The sequence below is a fragment of the Diuraphis noxia genome, unplaced genomic scaffold, assembly GCF_037042655.1.
Source record: "Diuraphis noxia isolate RWA-SAM2 unplaced genomic scaffold, SU_Dnox_SAM2 contig0004, whole genome shotgun sequence".
Taxonomy (NCBI): domain Eukaryota; kingdom Metazoa; phylum Arthropoda; class Insecta; order Hemiptera; family Aphididae; genus Diuraphis; species Diuraphis noxia.
The window spans coordinates 18026470-18047119 of record NW_028301714.1 but is presented as its reverse complement, the minus strand read 5'-3'; the positions used below and the strand labels follow the sequence as shown (position 1 = coordinate 18047119).

At 31.4% G+C, this 20650-nt stretch overlaps 1 pseudogene; it reads left to right on the top strand.

Annotated features, from left to right (window-relative positions):
* The first annotated feature begins 18225 nt into the window (after nucleotides 1-18225).
* On the top strand, nucleotides 18226-20323 carry LOC149055801 (E3 SUMO-protein ligase KIAA1586-like; annotated as a pseudogene).
* Nucleotides 20324-20650: the final 327 nt, after the last annotated feature.

Below are 20650 nucleotides of genomic sequence, written 5' to 3'. Positions count from 1 at the left end.
TTATTAGGTACACTATTATTATGAAATCTCGCAAAGGCGTACCGAATATCGTAGTAATAGCGTTAAGCAAATAGGAAGGATGGCGTATTATAAAAATAATGGATATAAGGACTCAATATGCAGCTAAAGTCACATAGGATGGAGATGACGGATAGCGCATTGAAAACCACGGCAAGCCAATCAAATGAATGGCGAAAAAAATATAAATATAAATGTGTTTGATATCAATAACTATTTTTATTTATACGCTTTTTAGTTTTGTTATATATAATAATACTAGATGAACGCGTGCACTTCGTAGCCCGTTAAAAATAATATCTCTAATATGTCTCAAACTTTGTGTTAAATTTCGTACCTATTATTATGCTAGCAGTATATATTTTTATAAATATAAATAGATAACTGTTTAAATAGGTATACAGAGTAATAATCTTACAACGATATTCAATTTAGCTTATTATTAGGTGTGTAATTTATTAGTTTTGTCGAGAAAAGTCTGACAGTTCAAGTAGGTATTACATTAAATTATATTTGTTGAAATGCATTCGGATACAGAACATTTCTTATTGTTCTTCTTTTTGGTACGTACTCAAATAAATTAGAAGGTTTTCCGACGGGTGAGCGTACAACATACAGCTGTCAATGTGAGAAGCATGGAATTTTCAAGTTCAATCCACACACTTGTAACGATTGTTTTTGTGCTTTGTCATACGGGAAAATGTAAACGTTTAAATTCGAAAGGCATATCTGTTGGAATCATTGAGATGAGTAGCAACAGTACCCCTTCGTCTTTAAACATTCCGTTTAAAATTATAGCATAGATAATGCTTTTATGTATAATAATACTATTGTTCATCAACTGTTTCAATGAAAGCTTGCAGGTACCGTAGCAGAATCATAGTGGATTGATATTTTGTAATAGAACGATGGACACGCCAAATTTCAATGTTACAACGTGCGGTGACATGCCTGGCAAATAAATTGAATTTAAGAATTTAGTTGGATACTTAAAAACTTCGTCTTGATTCATTACGGTATGGATGGGCTATAGTACATATTGTCGTATCGCCTGGAATATCGTTTAGAATGGTGATATCGATTGTATTTACATCATAGTTTTCGGCTGCAAATAAAGACCATGCACTGAGTCACTGACGATTTCTGCAATTTCGTGGTAGATTTGGGAAAACTAGTTTGTCAATCAACTTAATGGTCGTTATTATTGCTGTTATTTTACAGAAATGTATTGGTAATGTGATGAAAAAACACAAAACATCAATAAATACTTGTAATGCCATAGACGTACGTGACATGGAAATAAATAATCAAAAATAATAATAACTAATTCAGGGATAATAATTTATTTTACACTAATAGCAAACATCACTTATAGCCACCATTTATAAATAAACAAAAATTTCTATCGTAAATCTTATAATGTCTCTTTGAGCACCTCCTGGGATTGGGCCTATCACTTTTTAACTTAGACTATCTTTTGTCCAAAGATATAATATATCTCTGTACTAAATTTCGTCGCAATTGATCTAGCCGTTTAGGAATGCATAAAGAAAAAAACAGACAGATATAGAAATACATTTTTATATACATAGATATTTAACCTCATTGGTTCACTATATGTCACCGCTATATTATATCCTTGTCCAATTCAGATTTTTTAGAGCTAGGAGAGGATGTAAAAAGAAATAATGAAACTAACAATTATCACGATAGTATTATAGGGTAGATAACCAACAATTAAGAAATATCAAGATAGTGAAACGGACATGATTAAATATTATGAACAAATTTCTATAAATACTATTCGCAGACTATTGGTATTAATTTAGTTGTATATCGTGTACCTTCAATATATTAAGAAATAATTAATTACTCTTTTCATCGATATTTAATAGTGATCATTTTTAATCGATGGATATGTTGAATGATATTGAAACTATTGACCACAAATATTAAACCGCTGTTAATCATAATAATATATAGTTACATAGGTTTTTTTAGAACTGCACACGCCCATTCCTAAAGTATTCATAATTGTGTGAAAATACCTATCTCCGTCAATAATAAGTTATTTATACCATACATATAGTAAATAATTTAAATATTAATTCAATAGATTAAATTATTAAACGAGTTTTATTTTTGTTTAATGGTATTTTACCTATTTATACAAGACGAATGGTCTTGAAATCAATGTTACTTATGTTTGTTGTAATAGCTTTGAATTGAAACGCGTATAGACCAAGCAAACCCATTTATCATCATAATAACGCCATTATTCGAATTTCACAAATAAATCTGACCACCAACACGATAGCTATTAAACTATATGTGTTCTTGTGAATGGATTGTAATATATTGGTTTAGAGAAGTACACGTCTTTTCCGTTCTATATTTTAAAATCATATTCGATTTTGGTTAGCTAATGTATAACAACTTGTATACGTAGCGATGCACATTTATGAGTATACTGGATTATACGATAAATAACACAAACTATGTATGAAAATGGTATATCCATTGTTGTTTCTGACTTTAAAATATTGTAAAAGTTTCACTCGTCGAATAAATAGGATATTCTGTGTCGTATAAGTACACAATAAAATACAAGATGGTCTGAATTTATATTTTATAATGTTATTATTATTACAATATAAACGGACTGAAACTCGGTGTCGAATGATTTATAGTGAAAAAAAATACATAAGTAAATATTATGCATATTATATTTACCTAAATATACGTTTAAACGTAGGTATAATACTTGATCTGTATTCTGTGTATACTTTATTTAATCAATGTGACCGTGAGTCGAATATCTAATACTAAACACATAAACGTAAAACGAGTACCAAAACGATATACTGTTTTAGTACTGATATTAATATTATAATAATATCTTTGCACGTTAACATTGTATAATATAATAATTATTACCTACATATTATATTGTATTAAACGTCTGAAATTAAATAAAACAGATGATAGATCAAAGATACGCAGTAAAATAATAAAATGATTAAAAATGTAGGCCCACTGATTGCATATGGGAGATGTATTGTTTCTGTGAGATGCACATAAATATAGGTAGGTATAGTTAAGTCTATAATATGTATGGATAATATATATACGATTGTCGTCTTCGTTTGATTTCGGTAATTTCCATACTATTATATAATGTATGGATATCGCCGCAAACCACAGAATCGATCATTAATCAATAAACGAGTGAAAATTAAAATAATTTATTCACAATTGTTGTCGGGCGATAATTATTATTAACAATGTAAAAACCGTCGGAGTTAATAATTGTGCTGCAATACAATAATAATACAGCCATTTGTCAAAACTCAAAAACTCGTAACACTCTTATAGCAGTGTATAGGCGCTACAAGATATTATTTTTTAATATAGCCGATATATGACATGGTATTATTTTCCCATGATATGGTTTTTAAATCTTTCAACTTTAATAGCAGGGTCTGTAACAATTTGCTCTTATTGAATGTTTTTTTTTTTTTTTACTGCACACAACACAATAACCAACAAACCACATAATTATTGTGTGTTTAACGATGGCTGATAGGTACACAATATATTATATCCTGAGTATTGTAACTGGTATACACTATGTAAACTGCACGTCAGCTATATATATGAAATCGTTTAAATGAAAATTTACTACGCGAGCTGAATATTGATAAATTTCATCGACTGGTGATAATATATCATGTTTGGTAAACTCACCTTTCACGAGGATAGTATAAAATTATACACGTATAACAATATGACGCATTAACGTAATATTGCATGTTGCAAATCTTTTCGGTACACCATTATTTAGCATATATTGCAGGATTAGGCGCTCGCGGATGATTTTTTTTTCATTAAAAATATTTATAAACTATACGGGTAATAATGCAATATATAAGTATAATAATTATAATATGAAATGTAACATACGACGGGACTTTCTTAGTAGGTACAGTTTATAATAAATTATATAAATATTGTGTAAAATATATTTAGAGAACATTTTCACGAGTACTTATATGATGGGAACCAAACATAATATCAGCAAGTCGATATAATATTGTATAGGTATCTAAAGGTAGAAAATCAAAAACTCTGAGTACGGATTTTTTGAAAACCTAACGAGCCACCGACGTGGCAGGAAGAAAACGATAAGACTACGTCCCTAGAAACAATACGTAAACAAAAGACATAAAACAAACCGAATATATAAAACGGTGGTGCATATCGACCGAACAGTAATTTATTACCGCATATACGACTGTATACTATACAGTGTATAGGTATACCATAATGGTTGTAGGCTCGTAGTGTTTCGGTCGTTGTCGAAGTGCTTGTATATACGAGCGTATCACACACGACGATTCACCACTATATAATAATATATCGTATGCATATGTGTATAGAAAATAATATATTAAGGTCGGTAACGTTTAATATAATATAACACGTAGTCGTTCCGGACGGTCTATGAAGTTGATTTTGTTAGCACCGTGCGTAGGTTACGTCTAATTTAGATTTTGATAACATATTTAAATTTGTCAACCCGTTTCATTCAACACTCGACGAGAAAAACAAAAAAAAAAAAAAATATAATCGAACACAGTCGTGTCCGATTAATTTTATACGTTTGGGAGACTGTTATAAATCGATCGGACTCAGACGAAATGGGCTTCGACGGACAGCGTCTGTGTAGTATAGAGACGTCGTCTATTTAACATATTTTTTTTTTTTAAATACGCGTGGTATTATATTATACGAGTATTATGATGATTATTGTCTCTCCCTCTCTAGTTTGTTCCGTTTAAAAAAAGAATAATGTTTATCTCTGTACCGCTTCGTGCGTATAACAATGTGCCCATACATTTAAAAATATAGATACTAAAATAATATACATATTATTACTTATAAAAGTATAATAATAATATGGGTAGAGGTAATAACGCAATTGTATCTATGTACAAACTGTGCGCAATATATCTGCGCATCCGTGGTTAAAATTCAACGAGTCATGAATCTATTTCCATTCGTCCATCATCATTAACATATAACATACAGTACCTATATAATGTGCATTGGTATGGTCTAGAGTTTTAAACATGACCATTTTAAGAACTTAAACAAATTCATTTACGTATCATTAGACGGTTATTTCGCCCGTTGGCTTTCTCTCTCACAAGGTGACTAGAGGGCACACATAGAAGAAATATTCTGGTTTCACACTTCATTTCACGAGTCCTATACTACTATAATTTTATTCCGAGTCATTTCCGTTGCTAGCATGTTGCATGTACGTTTAAAATTTTACTATTATCTCGTATAATGCTGTTTTTGTTAACGTCTCGAATTTTCAAAACCGAAATTGCGTTCGATTATCATATACTATAATTGACTTGGCGCCCGTTCAAATTTCATTACACGCCTACATGTATAAATAATATCGTATTGTGCAACGTCGTGCATACATTTTGGCTCTTCGTGTCTCGTTTGGTCTTGCCCTCGTTTTTGCGTATCCCTGGATGAAGTTTTTTCTTTTATTGCTGTTTAATATTAATTAATACGTTATACCTACACAAGTATTATTGCAGGGAAAATGAGCAAGACTGAAGATTAAATGCTTAGAATCAATCCTTTTAAAATCATTTTTCTCGATATCATATCTGTCATGTGCTTACACAGCGGGAATTCTAAAAATCATAGTTTTAATGCATTTTCGTAAAAACTTCTGTGTGTCGTTTGAGTATTTTTTTTAAAAGTTATGAATTTACGACACTTTATATAATAATATGAAAACGAAATATAATATAGTCATAATTAAAAATATTGTAGACGGTGTTTTCTAATAGTGTTTTTTTTCTATAGAAACGTGTGTCTCCGCTGCAGTCGTCGTTCTTTTTTGGATATCGTCACGAAATCGCAAGGAGACAAGTGACAGACATAATATACTACATCAACGACCGTCGTCGCAAACACCTCGTTAAACGGCGGCGCCAAAATAAAAAACGCACAATCATAATAACAACTGTGACAAGACACGCGTAATTAATATCATATTTTGCTCATCGCGCACACAGGTCGTACACAAAGTCTATAGTCGGTCTGGGCGCACACGCACAATGCACGCCTAATGAGCCAACACGCGTTTACACACATATATAGCTATTATATATAACGCGTGTTCGGTGTTCACAATGGCCGTTAGCCATACGAGACGCTCCTCGATCCCGTTAGACGACCGTTTGCCAAATCAAATCTAATTATTATCATTATTTAGTATTATCATTGTTCGCGCACAATTAACCGGACGAGTCTTTCGATTTATCCGGCACCAGTCTGATGGTCGGACATTTTATATTAATTGTAGGTATGTAGGTAAACAGACGAGGCATGTATAGGTACATCGCTGCTATAGCTGTGACTGAAGAAATATGACGATAACGACCCGTCGGTGACAGCCCCGACGCATTGCGGTCGACCATCTGATGGTAAACACATCATAATATAATATATTAATATATAATAGAACACTGTACAGAATGTCTTTCCGTGTCGATCGTCGTGTACGAACATCCTGCACCCACTAACTATAAACTATAATATTATAATTTATAATCCTCTGCCCTGCTCTCGATATAAATTTAAAACATACATAAGTAGGTTAACATAATATAATATATAATGGCTGCTAGGGATTTGATTTTACAGTTTTAATTTGTTTAATTTTAAGATTAGAAAAATCAATATCCTATAGGTACTTATTACTTATATGATGCCATTACAATTTTGATTTGAGATTGTCTATAATAACAATTGTGATTTTTCAAAATTATATTTAAATAATTTTCAAATGGGAACAGATTCCACATAAAAAAATTACCTACATAAAAAGGGTGTATTTTATATAATTTTATTTTAACAACATTTTCTACTATTTTTTCAAATCAAAAAAAATTGGCAATAATCTCAAGTTGACCAAAAAGTGAAATGGTGTCTTCTTGCATAAAACCTTAGTAATATTATACACATGGCATACGTGTGCGTGTATATGAGCGATTTTTATTGCCAAATATGTCGTCGTATGCACGTAGAAAGTTTTAGCATGGAGAATAATATACGTTCGAGGGACTAGCTGGAATACGTTGGCCACAAAATACACAAAATAAATTATTTTATTTGGCGTAATGTGTCTGCGTATATATGTATATGAACATACGTGCACAAAATTGTTTATTAAGCGGGGAGATGAAACAAACAAACAAAAAAAAAATGACGATATAATAATAACAATAAACGTTGTCTGGGGACGGAGCTAAATCTCGTATTGACGACGTCGGATATGTGCGACTGCTTATAATAAGATTATTGCTTTTTGAAAGCGAGTTCTGTGAGCTGGTGCGTCGCCGGACGACGTTTCGAAAACGGTATACGCAAAATCAATGAAGAAAAAAAAAGGAAAAAAGTGATCTGCAACAACGATACGTCTTATCGCAAACGCTCACGTGGACTCCGCAGACGTTTTTATCTTTGTGAAACTTTTTTTTAACGAGAACCTCACAAGAGATAATATTATTATATTATATATGTGTACGCATGTAGTGCGTTCTATGCTTTATTGTGTCATTGTAGCGTATAATAACATGGTGCCCCACACATATATATATTAAGTATATGTATAGGTATAAATTATATGTTCGCGTCGATTTCTCTGATAGATACATTAAATTTATTACGTAATTATCATCAATCACTCGTTTTAAAATCGTACACACGCGTATCTATATATATATTATACATCTACTAGTTGCAAAAGGAACTGTGTCCATTTTCACAAAATCGATATCATGTCACGGTTTATTTTTATTTTTTTATTTACGGGCTTGGAGTCCATTAGCACAATACGATTAAAGAAGTTTTAGTTTTATTATCGATCGGTCATCCTTTTATTGTAAAAATTATAAAATGTATGACGTAGAGTCGTAGACATATCAATATCTATAATGCGTGTATAAAAATGTGGTGCAATAATTGCAAAACGCGTCTGTTCTATCGTATTTTTGTCCTGTGTCTTGTTTCTTATTTGTTATAATATAATATTACACATTGTGTCAATCAATATTGCTTATTTTGCAAATAACGTACATTATATTTTGATATTCGTGTTTATTAATTTTTACATAACATAATATATATTTATTATAATTTATAACCATTTATGATGAAAAATAGATTTTGTGGTGTAACGGTTAGTTTTCGTATAGCTATAGTACTATGAATAATTATGATAATGATGATTATAAATACACTACACTATTATAATTTATAATAATCCCGATTTAAAATATCAATGAAATAAAATATATTAAAGTATATTATATACGCATTTTATGTTATATCCGCGAACATCGTTAAAAAAATATGCAGCAGAGTGGCGTTAAAGTCTCTGACGATAAAAATTCACTATTGAGCACTCCTCGTTCAACAAGCGACGTGCATATACTGTATACATATTATATAGCCTATATATATAATATAGATATATTTTGCTTATTATTCACGGTGTATAATTTTTATATTACGGGTGGACTGCGAGTTCTATATAACTATAAGGGCGTTTGTTTCTTTAATGCATATAACATGGCACATGGACATGGGTAATAATCCAATAACACTATATTATATGATACATACGCCACGTATATAATATTATAGGTAAACTGCGTACACTGCACTCAAAATTAAATTTCCAAAATATGTCGTCCGCCTAGTCTCCTCCGCGTGTAGGTACATAATAATGTGTAAGGTATATATGGTATATAATATTATGTATATTATACTATAAAACAGGGAAGGGGAAGCTAAAAAGAGTTTAAAAAAACAAATCTAAAACCGGTCGCCGTGATTTACGTTTCCGAGTCAACACAAAACCCATTTTTCTCTCTCTCGTTTCCTTCTTGACTATATGACTTATGGATCGGTTTCTTCGAGGGTGGTAACCATTAAAGCGTACCGGGCATTAAATTTTCACACCTGCGCCTATATCATACACGTATATGCGTGTGTTTGTGTATAGGTACCCCCACGTACTTACACGTGTTCCGGACACGACGTTAACATCGGTGTTAACACGCGCCAAACCTGTCGGGCGCGAGCGCGAATATTGCCGTCGTCATCATCGCGGTTTATTGGTATTATAATAACAATAGCAATATGTATATCCCGTATAAGAACGCTAGTTTTCGCTGTGCATGTACAGTCGTCGACGGTTTTTTGTCGGTACAAGCGTCGACGACACGACATTTAATGTTTCCGAAATAATTCGATAAATCTCGCTAGCCTTGTGTAGGTATATATATATGTATTCAATATTGGAATGAATTAACATTTAAATCGGTGTACGTGCGCACCGATAACAGTTTGTTCTTAACTGACACGATTTTATTTGTTGGTTTTGCTTTTATTTATTTATTTATATATAAATATGCATATATATATATATACACATTATTTGGTTATTTATTTGGTTACATTAGGAGTGGTATAGGTACCTACCAAATGAAACGATATAACGACGTGCGGCGGGCATGAACAATGCACATGACCTAAAGCCTACTAGTCACCTAGCTATATTTGCAGATAATAATAATAGTAATATATATATATATATAACGTATAATCATTATCCTAGCTGATTGTTGACTTCACCATGTCCAGAGTCATTTTAAAAAAAGACAGCCGACAATCGACATGTTGCGATTATTGTTTTCCATTCATGTGCTATCGACGATGGAATATTAATAATATAATATTAGGCGAGTCTATTAAGTCAAACAGTTCTATTATAGCGCCAAAATAAAGACATCTGAATAACGTTTAACGCAACGAAAATAATACTTAATAAATATTTATAATATGACACGGTTGTTGTATAGGAATATATAAATACGTGGCTCGAGCAACATAATATTATTATAGATTTTAATGTCGAATGATGGCTAACAGACCGCGATCAGATAGGTATACGCGTCTCTTTTCCAGACATTTATGTACATAATAAAAAACTACTTTTAATATCAACGATTATATATATATATATATATATATAAGTTTATATATTATATAGTCAAAAAGACTTATAAAAATTAATGTTAATACGAGATGCAAATATTTTGACCTGTCGCCGTATAATAGAGACTTAAACGAAAGTCATTAGTTGCATACCTAGATATATCTACTACCTATACATATACAATATTATAATATTTAATATAATAATAATATGAACGTTAGGTATAGAACGCGTGAAGTATCTAATGCCCGCAAGGTCAATGTCAATATAATATACTCTTAATGTCACTGTCGTTAATAGACTAGAAATCTTCTTTTACAGTCTTTAAACGTGATGTAAACATCTGACGTGCATATTAATATATTATTATTAATATTGTATTATTGCCATGACGTTCGGCAGATATTGTGTTTCGGGACAAGACGGACCCCGCGGGCCGTTTAGTGGTTTATTTAACGGATTATTATTAAAACATAATATAAACGCGTACTTTGCGTTCGTATTTACGACTTCTTCCACGATGGCAATGGTTGTATCGTAAGTAGGTACATCATAATATACGCTATCCCGGTGGTATTATAATAACGTTTAAAATTATAATGGTATATACTAATGTAAAATATTATTCCGCTAAAATGTATAATAAGCACATTTTATAGATTTTTCGTTGTCGTCGTTTTATATTATTTTGTTTCGTGTCGGCTGGTTATTATCATCATCGCCATAATCATCACAATGATAATTATTGTTATTTTATTGTTTAATATTTTAATAACATGAAGGTATATAATGTAAGCTTATATTATTTACAGAAGACCTTCGATTAATCCAATAACTTTCAAAACGGTTTTCTCGTTTGGGTATACCTATATAGGTAGTACAATAGTATACGTCATAGTATATTACATACATATTGCGTACAAGCACTAATATACTATTATACAAGAGCACCGTCCGTAGTAATAATAATAAAATATAATATTATGTTTTCTCGAAGGACTCTGCAGTACAATATTGATAAACGACCGAAACCGATATCAGAAATATATAATGCTAAATGTAGTTCAATAAATCCATAATATATAATACTGCATTAAATTATCTTTTTATATTGTGTAAGATATAACGCGTGGTTAAATATAAGTAGATACATGATATTATATTATTATCTGATTATCATTATATGATGCGAATTAATATAGTGTATATACGACGACGCACAGTCGTGCAGTCGGGAAATTATTATAAAAATGGAAACTAGATAGATATATAGGTAAGAAGGTACCCGAGTGCGTGAATAATAATATATATATTATTATGGTGACGGTGACACATCATATAGTCTAGTCACACCTGGATCATATTCATTTCCCTAACCCATATAAAGTTATGTATAAATCGTATATAGTGGAGAATCGAGTAATTTGGACCATTTATGACATTTCATAGTTTTTTTGCTAATTATTCTGATTAACTTTCACGAAATTGTATTACCTAGATAGGTAAAGATAGGTATCTAAGCTACAATTTCGTACACAATTTTTTCAAATTTGTAATGTTAATTTAATTTATGCAAGCTCGTATTGGAAACCGGCACTTAAAAGGATATTGGTGATAGTGTTTTAATGTTTTCTAATAGTTAATTTTCGGTGATTACTTCTTGTGGTATTATGAATCTAAAAAAGTAAAAGAGTAAAAAGAGTTTACTAAACGTCGAAATAGAATTTGGAATTTTTCTAACCGATATGAGCAAATGGTTTTGTAGCAGTTCGTCTACAATATTTTTGTCTCTGAAATATATACAAAATTTGTTGTTTGATATGCCGGACGTGAAGATAATATTTTTGGTGGTGTTATTTTGCCAAATGCTTAACATATTTTATTTGGGGTATTTCGTTTATTGTGTTTAGTATGAAGACTTGTTCTTTTTTGAAAAACATTGTGTCGGTAGTTGTTTGCAATATCTATACAAATATAGATATTTACTTCTGCATGGTTTAAGACTTTAAGTATAAAGTACCTACTTAGGAGTTATAAATATCTTGTACTTACCTACCAAAGTTTTGTGCGTATATATATGTTATAAAATCATTTTATTTAAGGTAATGATTTACATAAAATAAAAAATTATCATTATTATCTTCATAGTTATAAATATTATATAATATAGTACTATTGAGTATAGACGACGACGACAATTCTTTCGCGCATACAAAAGCTGAAATATCTATATAATATAGCTGGGTACCTATAGCTATAAGTACAAATCGTTCGGGATTATCTCTGTGGATATAAATGATTATTAATATTATTATTATTATTATTGTGCGGAAATATGCAAGCGGTCGCACGCGTGCTGGCATATTATGCGTTATCTTTGCTGTTGTAGGACGCTGAGAATGCTTTTATATTATATTATTATATTGAGCGCGTCAGGTTTTTATCAGTTCGCGTCGTCTCCGGCACGCCATCGCGTCGAAGATCCGATAAGTACCGCACGATATGACCGCGTACTTATGCGTTTTAAAGGTAGGTACTTATATATATATATATAAGTAGTGGCGTACTGCTCCTGCTGCCGCTGTATCGACACGTATGTGCAGTGCGCATATTATAATATTATGCTGGTGCGTTATGACCGAGAGAAGTCGCATGGGAGTTATATATTATTGTTATTATTATTATTAATGTTATCATCATCTCGGACGTGTATAATATATACAAGCCCCGGTGTATACCTCGAGTATCGAGGCCTATACATAAACGCGTATATCATGCTCGAAGCAATATCCTCAGAAATATATATTATTCATACGTTCCTGGAACTTCTCTTATTAAGTAGATAATAAGTTGTGCATTATATAGGTTTAGGTAATACAAGTATATATTATTAGATATTAACTATCATCGCGACTCATTTTATGTGGGGAGAAATTAAAAAAGAAAAATTTATGTAACAATTTTTTTTGAAATGGACCAGTATACAAATTAAATTTTTTTTCTTTTAATCAATTTTACAACATATATTAACATTATAAAGAAATAACATTTTTAAAAATATTTAATAAAATTTACATACGCACATAATTTTGATACCAGTATTAAAAAAAAAAAAAAAAATGGAATTTATGAAGAAACTACCTCTCCTCCTACGTATATTCAATTTGATCTGACGTATTTTATAGAGCAGAATATAATTAATAATTAAATATCGCCAGAACACACTAAATTTTGGAACTACCTACACATCAGAAATCATAATAGTTCAATACTATTATAACGACGACAATGTAATGTAGTATTATACGATATTCAATGCCTGTTCAAATGAGAAAGTATTTATTGTTTTCTTCCCTATATACAATGCTTATTATATACAAAGTCATTGGAATTTTTTTTTTAAATTCTTCATCACTATTCGTGCGATTATTTCAACCCACTTTAATGGTTTTTTTTTTTACGAAGACAGTCATGAGCACAGAGTAAATATTAAATGACATATAAATTATGTCAAATGGAATTCGTGTGCACTTGGATAGTTCGATTTGCCTATTTTGGTCAGTAGCGTTGCGAATTATGTTCTTTTTCGCACAACATAATATTGTGCGTGACTCGTCAGTCGTGACTTAAGCCTTCCGAGGGAACACAATACATTATTTTCACGTGGCAATATTCGAAAATGTTTTGGATATAATAATTATTTTATTCAAATAAACAATGCCAATGCGTCCTAAATCCTAATAAAACCGAACATCCTACAAACAATGTTATCGAACAATTATGATAACATTATAAAATAATATTATAACTTAACCACAAACTGGTAAATATAATATTGAATCGGTTGGATGACAAAATATTAGGAATTTTTCTCTTGCAGCCGACAGTCGAAATTATATTATACATGGGCGATACTTAACATGCAAATGTGGTCTGTATTTACTAATTTGTGAAACATAAATTTCAACCTCGAACGTCAAAATAACCGTCGCGAGGATAATATATGTCCAAATAAACATTGCCAGTTTTCAAAATTATTATAATGTAACGTGGAGGTCAAGCATTAGCCATTATTGTCTTTTTTCTAACTAACGGAAAAACGGATGAAGTCGTATACGGTCGAGACGCTACGCGGGAGACATATAATAGTGTAATACGATATAAGAACAACGGGCGGTCGTCACATTAATTTTTCAAGTAGCTAATACTCGATACGTAAAGTTTTAATAATTCGTCTCCGACGAACATTTATATAGTAAGAAGCGGATAAATTATAAATGCAAATCCTCACGCAAGACGGTTTATTTAATGAGTCAAATGATATTATAATACGATTTAATTACTATTTATGGAACTACCGCAGACGCGCGCGGTCAGACTAAAGTAAATAATAATAATGTTAACAATAAATAATAACAATATAATAAAAATAATAATAACAATATAATCGAATAGGTAGTATAAATCGGATTAATCGAGAAAGCGGTTTTGGTTGACTGCATTCGATTAGCAATCGAATTTATAAGCCGTTTTACGTGATAATATATCATATTGACACGACAAATGCACGAGCTGTGAAACCTGCAATCAAACTATTGTAATAATATACCGAAGCAGGAATACTGAAAGAAAGGTAAATACTGTACAGTTATCACTACATAATATTAATATACTCCCGTGAGCATGATAATAGATTTAGGTACCTATACATAACTACAATAGTACAACGCATAAATTAATTAGATTTTTTGAAGAAAAATAAAACCACGTGCTGCCAAAAACTGTTCATTGCCTAAATACGATAGTATTAAGGACAGTGTAATATTAACAACAGCAATAATAATAATAGTAATAATATGTAAGAATTCTGAAAAATATCCAGTCCACACCCTACAGTAATGCATGAAATACGCGTCGTGTAACAATATCGTGGGATAGAAGCCTATTTTATGTTATTTTATCGCGGAGGCATATTAAAAGAGGTATTTCAAACGCAAAACAAATCGTAAGGAGTGGTAATACAATTTTTATACATTTTATTTATTCGTCCGCGCACTTAATCTGTGATACTGTTCGAGCTTGTGCAACCAATGTATGTTTTTTTTTTCGAAAGTCATTCGAAATTTATTGGTTTGGATGTAAAACGCGCGACTACAGCAGTTGTGGACAGGACACAGCGGACACAGATAAGTGTACGTATATATACCTACTCGGAGCAGCACACCGCGTGTCTATATATATATGCACAGACACACACGGGTACCCGATCGGCGAGGGTGGTCTTCGGAATAATTTAATTTACTGTTTTCTTTTATTATTATTTATATTATATTTTTTGGAGGACTGGGAGTATATTTACACGGATAACAGTCGGAATCGCCCACGCCGTCGCCGTCGCCATTCAAAGCCGCTCTAATCCAACATAGATTTTGTAATGCTCGCGAGTGTGTGTATACACTATATACATACATCACATAATATATTTTGGTATGTATATATATATGTATTCTGTGTATTCAAAACGTTTTCGTTACTTAAATATTTATACGTCTTTAAAGTAATCGCCGGATTAGCAGTAACAACAACCGTGTTCTTATAAGTATCTTTACGCGCGGCAATGTGTCACCGTGTTTTTGATTTACACGATCCCGCCAAAAGCGTTAGGAATTTGTCAGATTATATAATACGAGAACGCGCGCATGGTGTCTCTACGTGTTTTTTTTTATTCCATCCTGCCTTCCCACAGTTATTCCAAAGGTATAGTTGGTTGAATTATTAAATAATGCGATATTATGTTTACAACACTGAACCAGCATCTGCATATCGGCACACAAACAGTGTTTGAGATTTTGGGGGGCTGAAGCTCAGGTTTATAATGGACACTTTGTTGACACTATTATAATGTGTAGATGTATGCATGGCATAGAGCTAAACAAAGTTTAGGGGAGCTTGGTGGGCCCCTCCCCCTCATTTGCGGCTATGCATATCCGTACAAACGGGATGCGTTTAAGTGTGTATATATTGCGAGCGAATTAGCAGACTCGTTTGTAGTTTTTTTAAGTTTGTTATAAGATATGTATAATGTATAATTCATTTATTTTAATTTGGGATTCAATCAATTATAGCACATCCAATACTAATATTAAATAAACCTACTTGAAAACTTTAAATGATAACTTTCAACTTATAATTTTTTAAATATATACTAGACTACTAGAGCCTCAGTTCTCACTTGCACACGAGTCGATTACACCAACCTAATCGAATTGCACTAGTGTCGAATCTAATCCGCTGTAGGTCCATCCATATTCCATGTATCGATTTTTACTGGATTTGGTCGATAGTTAAACAAATACCCTTCAACAGCATTTTGATATTCCGAAAAACATCTCTTGACGTTAAAGGAGAAAACCAAAAACAATGTATCATATTAAGAATTTCAAAGGTTTACAACGATTCTTGTCTCAGGACTTGATGGTTGATACTCGAGGAACTACAAAGCCCAAACATAATAAATATCATAGCAAAATAAATTATAATTGTTGATCTTAATAATATAATTTTTCCCTGAATAGTATATTGACCATCGGTGCGTTAACGACTATGAAATTTATAAATATTTCTTTGTTTATTTTATTAAAAATACAAAATGTATCGCTTAGATATGTTTTACAACTACTATTTACTAAGCTATCGAATATCTGACTAGGTTTATTCTCTGTCAGATGTATTTCCGATAAATCGAGGTTTACCTTACACCAGCAAATACTAGCTAATATATAATTTAAATATATTAAAATACGTGCATTGGTTACGGACGCGGTAGTCCTACAGGACATAACTATTTACCTATGCATAGTAGGCGTCGCTGCAGTTTATCTACCTACCCATAGTGCACAGCGTTTATACGTATACGTAAATGTTCGACAATACGACTGTATTATATCTATGTAATATCTTTATAATGCTAGAGCAATCGTGCTGTATATGCGAGTTGTCTCTGCCCGTGTGTACTTATGCATAGGTATAGGTGTACACGTGTACGATCGATAACTATAAATAAAATAAAATACCAACAAGAATCCGTATAACCGTATCCCTAATGTATATAATATTTTTATGCTGATAAGGGTGATAAGCCGACCGGTAGACAGATGAAAGAGATTAGACCCTATGTCAGGTCCTATTCGGGGTGGGGCGTTGCAGTTGTCATTTGCAGTCACAGACGAGACGACTACAATGTCTGCAGACTCAATAGAGGCTGCCTTTGAAATTTTCAAAAGCAACACTATGCTGGTAGACAATAAATAAAAACCATATGCTTAAATTATTAGTTTGTAATAAATAATCAGTGGTTGAATTGGGGGGGGGGGGGGCGCAGGAGGACTGAGCTACTCTTCATTTTTCTTCATATTATTGCGTACCCCTTTATTCTATTCATCAAAGAACGCAGGGGAACGCAGCGTCCTTCGACATTTTTATGAAAATAAATTTGTTTCATAAAAAAATTAAATAATTACAATAAAATATTGGAAACGACTAATATTCAATTTAATTTTTGGTATTATATTTTAAATCTGTATATTAGCATATATTAGGAATGCAATAATATAATATTATATAATATTATACTTATACAGTTATACAACACGTTTCAAATGTTATCACCACATATTAAAGGCAAAAGGATTCTACCGCCACCGCTGCAGTGTGTGTGGACCTTGATTCGTGGTATAAGTACTTACCACGACGGCCTCTTAAGAGCTAAAAATATAATATAACGTTTAGGAAAATTCCAGAGTGTGCCGGCGATAACGAATAACGATCTATTATAGTTGATCACTGACAATATCTAATAAATAATAATATAATATAGAGTCCGTATTTCGAGAATCGACGACGATTGACGAATGACGATCGTTTTCTACAAAAATTAAATATTATTTATATTTAATTTGGAAACAGCCATTAATCGGTATGACGGTATTATGTTAGCTTGTTACTGTTGTAACGTTTCTGCACGTCACGTCGGCGCTAAAGAGTTAAACATTAAACTACTTATACAGTTATACAGCTATACTTTATTTTATAAAATTATAAACAAGTGAATGGAGAGTTTATTCATTAAACGTCAAAAATTCTCCATAGTGGATTTCTTCAATAAAAAGAAGAAAAATGACCAAGGTAATCTAAACATTTTAATTAAACAATAATTATAATGATCATTATAATAATATAATATATTTAATAAATGCCCAAACTCCAAAAGCATTATAGTAATATTATTATTATTATATCTCAATGCACTAATATAATATTTAAAACTATAGATATTAATGATAATCAATACATCGAACACAACGAACAGAATGTCGATGATCCAGATATCCCCAAGACTGCAGGTATGTAATAATATTTTAATTTTTAAATAAAAATTAAGATCAACATGATTTTTAAATGAAAGTTTAGAATCAAAATCATATTTAACTTTAACATTATAATTATTGACTTAAATGTAATCAGCATGTATTTTTTTTCAGTAAATAATGAAGACTCCATTGCTGTTAACAACAGTTTATATCAACCAATTGAATTTACAAGAGATGATGACACTCCTGAATGTTGGGACTCAAAACAAGCAAAATACTTTTGTGAAGAGTATCCATGGCTGTATTTCAAAAACAAAAAGTTGGGTCGTAATATATGTTGTAATGTAAATTTAAATCTTAATAAGAATCAAGTATCTCATGTGCATGTTTCATCAAACTGGATTCAATGTGACATTGTTCCATCTGGAAATAGTATATCCAAACAACAAGCTAGTTTGAGGAAAAAGATCTCCAAGCATAAGTGTAGTCAATCACATATCAGTGCAGAGAACATAATTCATCGCATGAAGCTAGAAACTATGGATCTACAAATTATAAAAAATAATAAATTACAATATGAAAGTACAGATAAAATATTTAGAACAGCTTACTTCATTGCCAAAAAATCAACGTCCATTTCTAGATATGCCTAAATTAATAGACCTACAAGTTCTCAATGGAGTTAATATGGGTCGAGTGTTACAAACCAATAAATCTTGTGCTAATATTGTTGACCATATTTCTAATGAAATGAGGCTTAAAATTTGCAAAGATATTATTGAAAATAATAGAAAATTATGTATTGTTGTTGATAAGTAAACTACATTGAGCAAAAAAACAATGTTAGTTATTTGCTTAAGATGTGCTAATGGTGATTCTCAAGACATTAATATTTTTTTTTTTTGATATTATTGAGTTAGACTGTACTTCAGCTGAATCAATTAAAACTGCTATAATCAACAATATGTTAAAACATGGAATCAAATTAGATTTTTTAAAACAGAATCTAGTTGGATTTGTTAGTGATGGAGCTTCTAACATGCTGGGAAGAAAATCTGGAGTTGGTGTTTTACTACAAAAAATTTTTCCTGACCTCATTATCTGGTATTGTTGTAACCATAGATTGGAACTTGCGGTAAGTGATACTATTAAAGAAGTTCAAGGTCTTAATCACTTCCAATGTTTTTTTGAAAAACTTTATTCATTGTATCACCAATCTCCCAAAAATATGACAGAACTTAATGCATGTGCTGCATCTTTAGAAAGCAGAATTTTAAATATAGGAAAGATATTTACAATTCGGTGGGTGGCATCCAGCTTTAGAACAGTACGTGCAGTTTGGAATAACTATGTTGCTCTCCATAAACATTTTCAGAAATCTTCTATTGACTATAAAAGAGATGGAAAAGAAAGATCTAAATATTTAGGTCTAAATAATATGTTAACATCAAAAGACTTTGTATTCAATTTAGGTATGTTATATGATGTATTAAATGAATTATCTGATTTGTCATTACAACTGCAAAAAAGAGATTTAGGTTTGGCAAATGTGGCACGCCATGACGTGGACTTATCAGTTAGAAATAGTATAGCTAAATTATTAGGGTTTATAAATGTACTATACACTACTGGTGTTACTTATGAATCTGAATATATTGTCAACATAATGAAAATCAACAGTATAAAAGTAGAATGCAACTTAGTTACTGGCTCATTCTGTGACGGTGCACCGAGCCAGGCTATACACGAGCTTTATCCATCTGAACCTGCAGGGTATAAAATCGTTGAAGTACCTACATCCAGTTTTTTATGCTCTCAACACGAGATCAGTAACTAGAGTAAATATCGCGCTAAAAGATCAGAACGACTGTCTTATTAATCTTCGCGGTGAACCAATAACAGCCTTCATACCAGCCATCAGTCGAAATGGATTAGAGTGATGATGGAAATAACGAGCAACTCTATAGACTTTCAGACAAGTATGAGGTAGTGATTATGACGAAATTAATGAGTTGTATAAATAAATAATATTTTTATATAGGTACCTGATTATTATTTATACCTGTACAAATATAATATTTTAAATCTGAACACAAATATGTTAACGGATGGTAAACACGTTCGTGGTATATTTTATTACAAATGTGATAATATATCTTATAAA